Consider the following 11949-nt stretch of genomic DNA (forward strand, 5'->3'; position numbering starts at 1 on the left):
GGGGGGGGGGGGGCCAGGAAAGTGAAGTGGAAACAATGTGAAATACACCAGCTCTGAAATCAACAAGCTGCCGGCTCCCGGGTTACCCAGCTAGCGCCCTGCGTCCCCACTTAAAGGGACAGCGTACCCGGTGGAAAGACAGGGGGTTTTATATATACATATATATATACATATATATATATACATAATCCATGGCAGCGGGCGGGCTGAAGCGCCAGGTGCACATACTCCATCCCCACCTCTACCCACACCCCCTGCCTTTGGTGGGGGCTGGGAGGTGGGGGAGGGCAGGGCTTCCAAGCGCATCCAAGGAGAAAAGGAGTCTTCCAGGCGATGTCTCCAGCGAGGGCCTCTGCAAAGGCACGTTTTCACCCCCATCCCCACAACTCTAACGTCTTCGGGATGCTGAAGAGAAGGAAGTAAAGCAACATTTGCTCTTTTAGGCATAGATTTGCCAAGAAGGATAGAATCAAGCATATCGGAAAGGGATGGTCATCCAATGCTTCCTATATACCCTCCCCTTAGCTGATGAAGTACCCCTGCTTTTGCCCCCAGGTAATGAATTTCCTGGATAATGACTGCCAAGAAGAGTTCACATAGAATGAGTTCGTGTGGTCCACCCTGTGCAGACACACTTGACAAGGGAAACTGACGCCGTGGAGGGGGGCAGGGGAAAGAATTCCCCCCCCCCGTTCCAATATGGTCGAATCCCCTCATTCTGTGAAAAGAATTTGAGCAGTCACTATTCGCCAGAGTGCATGCCAGCTTCCCAGTAAAATGACACCAGCCAAAGGATGTGGCTCCTAAAATGGAATGAGACTTACCTGGCAAGGCAGGTTCAACTGCAGCCCTGCCTGGTCCTCTAAACCTGGTCCTCTAAATTTCAAAGGTGGGTTAAGTGTTTGTGTGACTTGAACACTAAAGCCACCACTGATGCCTCTTAGAAACAAAGGTTAGCATCCCCCTTTCTCCAAAATGCCTCTCTTCTCTCGCCTATAAACCATGATTTGAATTCATGGCCTTTTAATTGTCTTACCTGGGTTCTCATAGCCAAATGCACATGCTGTTTTGTTAGACTTGGAAGGATGTCTAGGTTCTTGGAAAAGAATATTCATAATAGGTATCTCACAGGTTGTTGTAAGAATTACATGAGAGGGGCTGGGAAGGTGACTCAGTGGTAGAGCGCTTGCCTTGCATGCCTGAGGCCCTGGGTTCCATTCCTCAGCACCACATAAGCAAAAAGAAAAAAGCCGGAAGTGGGGCTGTGGCTCAAGTGGTAGAGCGCTAGCCTTGAGCTGAAGAGCTGAGAGACAGCACCCAGGCCCAGAGTTCAGGCCCCACGACCGGACCCAAAAAAAAAAAGACATGAGAGAAAAGCTATCAAGCAAATAATATAAGGAATGGCATGCTCAGTCCTTCCCAAGGGGTTAACTATATTAACTTCCATTGTTATGAACTTAATTTTTTGGCCACTGAGTTGTGATCCCACCAACATGCAGATCTAGTCACAGCCACCATCACCCCTTGTAATTTCTCTTTATCATCCTCTCAACTTGATACCAAAGCCAACCTGTCTTTTTTCTCAGTTTCTCTAAGCCAACAGCTTGCGGTCTCCACCCAGAAAAATTTCATGTGACACTGGTAAATTTGAACCTTAAGCTGCCGATTTTTTGTATGTGTATGACAGTACTGGAGCTTAAACTCAGGGCTTTTTCTGCTCAAGGCTGGTGCTCCACCTTCAGCTTTTTACTGGTTAGTTGGAGATAAAGTGTCCTGGACTTTTCTGCCCAGAAAGGCTTTGAACTATGATCCCCAGATCTCAGCCTCCTGAGTAGCTAGGAGTATTTGTGCCAGCAGCAGGCACCTAGCTCCCACTGGGTTGCTGTTAATGCAAGTCTCAAGGTTCTGGAGAATGAGATCTACATCTTCTCCTACGAATTTGAACTCAGGTCCTAGTGCTCACTACACAGGTGCTCTACCACTTGAGCCACACACAGATGCCCTTTCTTGTTTTTGTAATGTTTCAAATAAGGTCTCATATTTTTGCTCAGATCCTCCTAACTATAGACTTCCATCTACATGGGATGACAGGCACATGCCACTATTCCAACTTATTGAGATGAGATCTAACATTTTGATCTTTGAAAGGCAAAACCCCTGATCTCTGCTACAAGGGTGAGTCAGGAGCCTAATTTAGGTTCCCTTCTTACACCTAACTTGGTAGATTACATCTATAATCCCAGCTACTTGGGAAGTAGAGATCAGAAGGATCACAGTTTGAGGCCAGCCCAGGTACAAAGAATGATAAGACCCTATTTGAAAAAACAAAACAAGAGTATAGCTCTCAAGCAGTAGAGTGCAGAGTGCTTGCCTAGATGACTAGGTTCTGAGTTCAAAACCCCAGAAGAGGAAGGGGAAAATGCTTTCTCACCCACTTACTATGAAAATGCTTAGACAGATGGATATTAGTGGACTAAAGAGACCGTGGCTTTTGTAGCCTTGCTGCAATGCTGTAGCTTCACATAAGATGGTGTTAGCATTAGCCTGAGCCACAGGAGTGGATAGAACTCCAGCACATATTGGTCAGCTCCCATGGATGAGTGTGTCAGGGGTGTCTCAGTGACATCAATCTCATAACCAGGCAGGCATCATAGGCAAAGCAGCTGAGCCAGTTACCCCATGAATCAGGATGGTTTTCTAGTCTACCTCCAATCTATGAAGTTCAAATAGAATAATACCTTAAGTTGGACTGGGGCTGTGCTCAGACATGGATATATAGCATTCACCTAACATAGTGAGGCTTTGGGTTCTATCCCAAGCACCACACACACACACAAAAAGAAAGAAAGAAAATCAGAACATTTTGTCATTTTCCAAAATCATGGATGAAACAGCTCTCCTCTCTCTCTTACATTTCTGTGACTTAGCTCTGGATCCCTACCCTCCCCTCCCTCCCCATGGTTTTTAATGGCTGAGTCAGTGAATGGTCTCTCTTGTTTCTCTTTGTCTGTTCTATGCCAGCCGGATCAGAATTCTGTGAATCACTGACCCTCAATGAGACTATTTATTTAGAGAATACAGCTGAACAGTAAACACCTTTTGCAGGCTCTTAGAGAACCATGATAAAATGGTGTAACTACTCCCTGTTAAATTGAAGAAACAGGAAAAAAGAATCCAGAATCACATTCCCTGATCAATCTTTCAATCTTGTGTGTGTGTGTGTGTGAATTCATGCACATACGCACTAGAACTTGAACTCAGGACCTGGGCACTGTCCCTTAACTTTTTTTTTTTCTCTGTCCATCCTGGGGCCTGAACTTGGCCTGGGCTTTGTCCCTGAGCTCTTCAGCTCAAGGCTAGTGCTCTACCACTTGAGCTTAGGTGGCACTTATGGCTTTTTCTGCTTTTGTGGTGCAGAGGAATCGAACCTTGGGCCTTATGCATGCAAGGCAAACACTCTACCACTGAGCCACCTTCCCAGCCCTGCGTTAACTTTTTCAGTCAAGGCTTGTACTCTCCCATTTGAGTCAACAGCTCCACTTCTGGCATTTTACTGGTTAATTAGAGATAAGAATCTCACATACTGGCTGGCTTTGAACTGCAATCCTCAGATCTTAGCTTTTTGAGTAGCTAGGATTACAGGTATGCATGCACCTGCCATCTTTTATAAGACTTTTTAACCTCTGGACTCTAAAAGACTATGAACTTCTATCATCATTGTAAATACTATATTTATAGATGCCTGGCCAATCTTATGACTTTAGTTAGTACATTTGAATAAATGAATAGGTAAAGAATACCATTTCACAAAGTCCAAAAAGTAAACCTTTAGCTGAGTTTTACTACAATTCTACATCTCAATAAAAGTTATCTAGAGTTTTCCAACATCACTTCAGAGTTGTTATAAATGTAGATGTTTCTACTTGTGCAATTAAATGCTTCTATTTGCATACCTCCCACACACAAATATTCTATTGTATATGAAAATACAACAATTATTAGATGTTCAAGAGTGTTTGAACCTTTCAATAACTTAGTCTTTCTGCAGCAAAACTGACCAGAGGAACTCCTCTACCACCCAAGAGGAAGTTGAACCTGTTCATTTCATCTCCACTACTAGATTTTATGATCATCATGGTAATGTGAAAAAGTCTCCATCTTGCTTCTCTGGTGCTGTTTGTTTATAAATACAGCTCTGAAATTCCATAGCAAACTCTCTGCCATGAATAACTGGGCTGTGCAGAGCATGAATTAAAAATAGCAAGCTCCACATCCACGTGATGGACTAACAGACTATAATTTTAAACAAAGTTCTCTGGCCTGACAAAGATGTAAATAGCAACCCAGGCTATAAAATCTGGCCTTCTTGGACAGCTGGATTTTCAATGAAAGTCTAAGTAATTCAAGAAGCTTGGATTTCAAATGATTTGAAAATGTAGACTGGAAAAAGTCAGACATGCCCTTGGCTTGATTTGGTTTTAGTTTTTGTTTGCCCCTAGTTCCACAAATGAGCTGCTTGTCTTTTGGGGACTGGTTTCGCTTAACATGATGATCTACACTTCCATCACGTTTCCAGCAAAACACCAAAAACAGCAACAACAACAGCAAAAACAATTTAAATCTATGATACGAGTATGACATATTGTCTTTATCTGTATTGGCACCTAGGCTGATGCCATAATTTGGCTATTTCATATAATAGATATGTTAACCTGAGTGCATAGTTATCACTCTAGTAATCTGACAGATTCTTTTGGGTATATCTTCAGAAGTGGTATAGCTGGAGCATATAGGATTTTTATCCTTAACTTTTCTGAAGAAATTCCATGCATTTTTTTTCATTATGGCTGGGCTAATTTACATATCCACCTTCAGTATATAAGAGCTTACTCCTATCCTCATGCTCACCAGCATTTGTTATTTGTTTTCCTAATGAGTACCACTCTGACTGGGGAATGAGGAAGACCTTCTTATAGTTTGGATTTTCCTAAGGGATAATATGATCAGTGTACATTTGTACATGTATAGAAAATGTCATAATGAGACCTTTTACTGTATAATGTAATAAATGCCTATTTGACAGAGAAACAAACATCACAGAGTTAGAATGTGGGTGATAGGAGAATTTGGGAAAATAAATTCCATCTGCCATCTTCATTTTGTTTCCTTTTGTTTTTAATAGTTGTGCAAAAGAGGTTCAAGTTAACATATCAGTTTATGAGTACAGTGTTTCTTAAACAATGATATCACTTTATTTTACAGATAGTAGACTGGAGCACAGAAAGAAAAAGGTTCCTAAATCGTCAATAGCGATGACACTGTTTCTACTTTTATACTAACTTCAAATTTAGCCAGTCTTTATTATGTTCCATATTGACAGAAGGAACATGGTACAGGTCATGAAGTAACACAAGAATTATGATTTAAAATAAGAAAGGAAGCCTGACACAGGTGGCTCACACCTGTAATCCTAGCTACTTAGGAGATTGAGATCTAAGGTTCTCAGTTCAAGCCAGCTCCAGTAGGAAAGTCTGTGAGACTTTTATCTCCAATAAACTACCAAAAATTCAAAAGTGGTACTCTGGCTTAAGTAATAGAGCACTAGCCTTGAGCAAAAGAAGCTCAGGGACAGTGTCCAGTCCCTGAGTTCAGACCCCAGGACCAACATAAAAACAAACAAATAAATAAGAAAGGAAGAGTGGCCCTTTAAGCAAAATGCAGTGACTACATTTCAAATGTTAGTCTCCATCCAAAATGTATCCAAACCAGAATTTCTGGCATTTGTATGATTGGTTCCTTTTTTCTGGTAATAGGTGGATCATTAGGATTACCTCTAAATCTCTCTCTCACTCTTTCTCTCTTTCTTTGTGTGTCTGTGTGTCTTAGTCTGTCTCTCTGTCTCTCCATCTTTCTGTCTTTCTCTGTCTCTGTCTGCTTCTGGCACTACTGCTTGAATTCAGGGCCTTGTACTCTCCCTTAAACATTTTCACTCAAGAACGATGACCTACCACTTGAACCACAGCTCTGCTTATGGCTTTTTGGCAGTTAATTGCAGATAAGAATTTCATGGTCCTTCCTGCCAGTAGAACTGTAATCCTCAGAGTAGCTGGGATTAAGTAGTCTGAGCCTGGCTTAATCTCTTGATTTTACAAATAGAATCCTCAGATACCCATGACCCTGCTTAGGGCAAGTTGGGCAGTTTTGCCTGTAATGAAACAAGGTCTTTTCTCCTATCTGCTTTTAACAAGGTGGGCTTCCAGTAAATTCCACTCATACCAACACAAGTCCGTGGTCTGAAGACCTTGCTCCATCCTGTCCTCTAACCTTATAGCCTTATTACCCTAAGGGCCTGGAGAGACTAGCTGTGAAGAAAACCACAGCTATAATGGGGGAGGGAAGGAAGGAGGTGGAATGGGAGCTATACATGTAAAAAGAACCCTAGTAATAGAGATAACAATATCTGATAACACTTATTAACATCCCTTACAATGATAAAGCATTTTCCAGCTCAACAAAGCACTGCTGAAGGAAAATTCATTAATCAGTTCCTCACAACCTCCATCTAAAGTAGGTCACTCCAGACTATTAAATACAATTCCCATTTTAGAGATAAGAAACCAAGGCCTAAAGGGATGGTGATTTTTGTGAGGTCACCAGGCAATAATTGTCATCCTTTAGCTCATTCCTGCAAATTACTTTTCCTGGCCCTTCCTCCATGTTCAGACTTCCAAGTTCAGTCACTATAAGCTCCTTTTACACTTACTGCCTTTGGACTTTTATCCCTATTTTCTCTCACTTCCCTGGAGCTGCCTGATCTATTACCTGCCACCCTCATAGGGGTGTGTTTCACTTCATGTGAGCGGTAACTGTCTTGATCACGAGTGTGATCACTAGTTTCTATCTCAGGATCTGGATCAATATATGATATAAGAAAAAGTAAATGAAGGAACAAGGTGGAAGACTCAGGCCTCACAATACAACTCTTCTGATTTATGATCTAAGTTCTTTCCATCGAAACTCATGGGCTCATCTAGCAAAGACCCAGCATCCAGGAAAACATCAAGAATCTCTTGTAGTTGAGTTTGAGAACACGTGACCTAGCATTTTGCACATACTACCTGATTTTAAAACTTGATTCCAACGCCATCACTGCAAACAAGGCTTTTTGCTCCTCTTTTCCCTACCTTAAAGTCTATGCATAGATCATTGGTTTAATCAACATGACAAATAACTTTTTTAAAATACCAAGGTTCAAATCTCCCTTTTCCCAGAAGAACTCATTTAGTCAGGTGCTGGTAGCTCACATTGGTAATTCTAGATACTCAGAAGGCTAAGATTTGAGGATCATAAAGCCAGTCCCAGTACTGGCATGTGCATGCACTCACGCACATGCCCATGCACACGCACACACACGTGTGCACATGCACGCAGACACACACACACACACACACACATGCAGAGGAAAGAAGAAACAAAAAGAAGAACAAAACGCCATTTAACTTTACTTCTACCATAAAGGAAGAAAAGGCAAAGTGATTGTCTGCAGGCTGTTAGATGTGATCTTTACATATGTGATCAGGAGATGAGTGCTTTGCTCTACCCTCTGCTGGTGGAAACTGATGCCTTTGTAACTATCTAGTTCCTTGCCACTGCTCCATCTTCTTCTAAGTTGTGAACTTACTAAAGACCCAGCCCATATCCACCATGCTATATTTATATTTTATTTTGCCTTAGATACTGAAGTGTGTCCAGCACAGAGCATAGCACCTTGTCATGGGGAAAGTGGCTTGTTTAGATACAATCAATTAATTTTTTTTTTTTTTTTGCTGTTGGTCATGGGGCTTGAACTCTGGGCCTGGGTGCTGTCCCTCAGCTCTTCAGCTCAAGGCTAGCACTCTACCACTTGAGCCACAACACCACTTCCGGCTTTTTCTGCTTATGTGGTGAGGAATGGAACTCAGGGCCTCATGCATTCAAGGCAAGCACTTAATTCATTAAAAGGAAATTAATTTAGACCTTTTTTTTTTCTCTACAGCTACATAGATCAGAATCAGGACAAATGGGAAGTAGATACAAAAATAGAGGCTCTAGAAATGATCTACACTGAAGCCTTTTCTAACAATAAAAGCTGCTCTACAGTTGAATATGCTGCCTTATGAATTAGTAAACTGCCCATCGCAGGAGGAGCTCAGAGTTGTGCTATGCATTCATCAAGGTCACGCTTGAGGAGGTTGTTGGTTGGGAAGAAGTTCCAACTCTATTATCCATCTTCAGCTCACAGACTAACTGAAAACTAGTTTTCTGTAAGGATCAACCCCAGGACACAGCCTGTTCTGCACCAAATACACAATATTTTACATCTATTTTTGGTAAGCCCCAAGACTACCAATTCTATTTTTCTTTTTTGAGGGGAGGGGATCTATCTATCTATCTATGTGTGTATATATATATGTGTGTGTGTATATATACATATATTGGTCTGGCTTTCTTAATACCTAGTTCTTTTCTTTTGCCTTGTAAAAAGAAGTTCTAGCCAGGTGCTGGTGACTGAAGCCTCTAATTCTCACTATTCAGGAGGCTGAAATCTGAGGATCACAGTTCAAAGGTAGCCCAGGCAGGAAAGTCCATGAAACTCTTACCTCCAATTAACCAGGAAAAAATCAGAAGTAGAATGATGGCTCAAGTGATGGAGTGTCAGCCTTTGAGTGAAAAACAAACAAACAAACAAACTAAGGGACAGGGTTCAAGTCATGAGTTCAAGACCTAGTACTGGCATTAAGAATTTTTAAAAGGAAAAGTAAGAACAATAAAAAGGAAAAGGAAAAAGAAGAGGAGGAGGAGGAAGAGGAGGAGGAGGAGGAAGAGGAGGAGGAGGAAGAGGAGGAAAAAGAAGATGGAGAAAAGGAAAAGGAGGATGAGGAATAAGAAGAGGAGGAGGAGGTGAAGGAGGAGGAGAAATATCAGATACATATCCCACCCTGCAAGTCTGGATTCAAAGCTCGCTCTCAGGAAAGAGATAAGAAAGGTTTGTTTTTTCAAGAAAGGTTTGCTTTTTCCCACATTAATTTACTCATCGGCTTTATGACAGAAGCTGTTTTATCGAGAAGATGTATAGTACTGACACAGGAATCATAGTGATATCTATTTTGTTTCCCAGACCTTGCCAAAAAGGAGTTACCAACCCCTGCACTGTATCAAGTTTATTGAAAATCTTGACTTGCTCCTATGTCCACCAAGGCCCAGTGCAGTATATGAATAGGGCTGTTTCCTCTCATCTAAGATCTGGTGTGGTGAATTCTAGTCCCAAACTTATTTTAAATTCTAAGTTGCAAAACCTGGCAAGAGGAATTTGAGAAAATGCTGACTTTCTTTTACACCCTGAAAATATCACACAGCCATAAATACACTGTATGGACCATGCCTTCTAATCAAAGACCTTTATTAGTATTAGTCCTTTCCAAACAGAACCAACCAAACAAGCCACTGTCAAATCTCCTGCACATTATATTTATCGGTATTTCTAATGTAGTTTAATGGTGGAAAGAAAGGGGGAATCTCAAAAAAGAAAAGAGGAAATACAGAAAAGAAGTTACAATTCTAAATCTAATCCTGATTGTCTTATGAGCATGTTGCATTTTGTTAAAATGTATTTCAAATGTTTTGAAGGATGGTATAGCCTGGGATGTACAATGTGAATAAATAAATTGAAACAAAAGCAGATCTGGAAGTCAGGAGACTTACATTCTATTCTTGCCTTGACCATTAGTTGGTTCTATGATGAGAAGGAAATCAATCTTCTCTCCTCTGAATCTCCTTTTCTTCCTGGGTAAATTGAGCAGAACAAGTTGTCATCTGTCCAACACTGTACCTTTAAGATGAAAAGACAAATAAGCAATCTTGGGCCCTCCAAATTCTTAAAACATTTTGTTGTTTTCCCCTAGTCCATCCTTGCATAGCTTGCTATTACAGAATTAGGCTTTTTTAGGGGAGAGAGAGAGAGAGAGAGAGAGAGAGAGAGAGTGGTGAACTCAGGGCCTAAGCACTGTTCCTTAGCTTTTCTACTCTACTACTTGAGGTACATCTCTGCTTCCAGCTTTTTGGTGGATATGGACTTTCCTAGCCTGACTTACTTAGAACTGTAATTCTCAGATCTCAACCTCCTGAGTTGCTAGGATTACTCCAAGTATCTAGGCTCTTTACTCTGACTTAACCTGAAATCAAAGAGAAGAGAATCTATAAGTGCTTTGAGACTACCTCCTTGGCACATCTTATGTAATTGCTTCTCCTGTTCTGCTGGTTGGAAATGAAGAGAGTCAGCTGTCAAAATTCACTCAGCCGTTTAGCCCTGGGGCTTGGATACATAGTTTCCTGGCCATAGAGCCTCATTGAGGAAGGAGGGGGGGCGGTGCCCAGGAGGTATGGTAGCCTTCAGAAACCTTTCTTCCCACAGGAAGAAAGCAAAAATACATTGGCAACATACTTCAAAATTAATCATAAAAAATGTTCTGGCCCTAAAATTAGGAATACATATTTGATATCCTAATACCTGCAAGCTGGATACATGTTAATACCAGGCAAACTAGCCTGGCTTGTAAAACACTGGGGCACAAGGAATTGTGATTTCATAAAAGAAACTATTTAAGTAGACTTGATTTCTTTATAACCAAGCCATGGAGGAAGTCTGGTTCTAGAAATCAGAGCTGCAGGTAAGAAATTTTGGGAAGAAAAACTTCATAAACCTTAGGTAGTAATTGATGAAAGCCTGAGCAACAAAGAAATAATCAGCATGCAATAAGTAATGTTCAATATACAATAACCAATGTAAGTGCTAAAGTTATATGTATCAAACAAGAAAGGAAGGATCCCTAAATCCTATAGTACCGACTTTAATTTTACAGAGGAAGATGATGTAGAAAGAGTAATATGATGTTAAAAAGAGCAGAGTGCTGGCTGAGTGTTTTTTAATTTTTGTTATTCTTTGCTTTGCTTTTTGCCATACCCATCCACAAGTGAGCCAGAGACTGAGTTTTCAGCAGCTTATATGCGACACACTTGCAAATAACCAAATTTGCCAAAAGGTTAACAAAGAATCAAGAAATATAGCATTTTTATGGTTGTTTAGTTTTCTTTATGATAGTACTAGGACTTGAACTCAGGACCTTAGCTCTCATTTGGCTTTTTCACTGATAGCTGGTGTGTTATACCACATGATCTGGCTTTTTGCTGATTAATTGGAGGTAAGAGTCTTAAGGATGTATCTGCTGTGGTGGCCCCAAACCACAATCTTCAGATCTCAGCCTCCTGAATACCTAGGACTATAGGTGTGAGCCACAGGTGCTTAGCACCATACAGTTATCTTTTTATTCTTTAATTACTTCACTAAGTGTGTATTGAACCTCTATTTTATGTCAGGCTCTGTTCTGGGTGTGGAGGATACAGCAGTGGACAAAGCAGAAACATTTGCCTTCCTTACATGTCAAGCCATTTACATTTAAGTTAGAAACTGAACATACTATAGTCAAGTCAACTCTCCATCTCGATCAGGGTTCACAAGAGAAAGATTACCACTAACATATCACCTTTGTGTAGAGACTTATTTCAAAGAGTTGGTCCATGTAATTGTAAGGACTGACAGGGCCAAAGCCCAGCATAGGCAGGTCTGAGACTTCTGGGGCAGATGGGCAGGCTAGATACTCCAGCAGAAGTTAGTTGATGGTGCAGAATTTCTTCTGCAAACCTTGGGTTTTGTTAATAAGACATTTCAGCTATTGAATAAGTCCCAACAACATTATCTCGAACAATCTCTTCTACTTACAGTCAACTAGTGGTAGATGGCAATTACATATACCAAATATTTTCATAGCAACACTTGGATTCAGGTTGTTATGGTTAATTAAGTTCCTGAATGTTAAAGCCTAGTTAAGTTGAAGCATAGAAGTACCATCACAT

Source organism: Dipodomys ordii, unplaced genomic scaffold (assembly GCF_000151885.1).
Source record: "Dipodomys ordii isolate 6190 unplaced genomic scaffold, Dord_2.0 Scaffold45, whole genome shotgun sequence".
Classification (NCBI taxonomy): Eukaryota; Metazoa; Chordata; class Mammalia; order Rodentia; family Heteromyidae; genus Dipodomys; species Dipodomys ordii.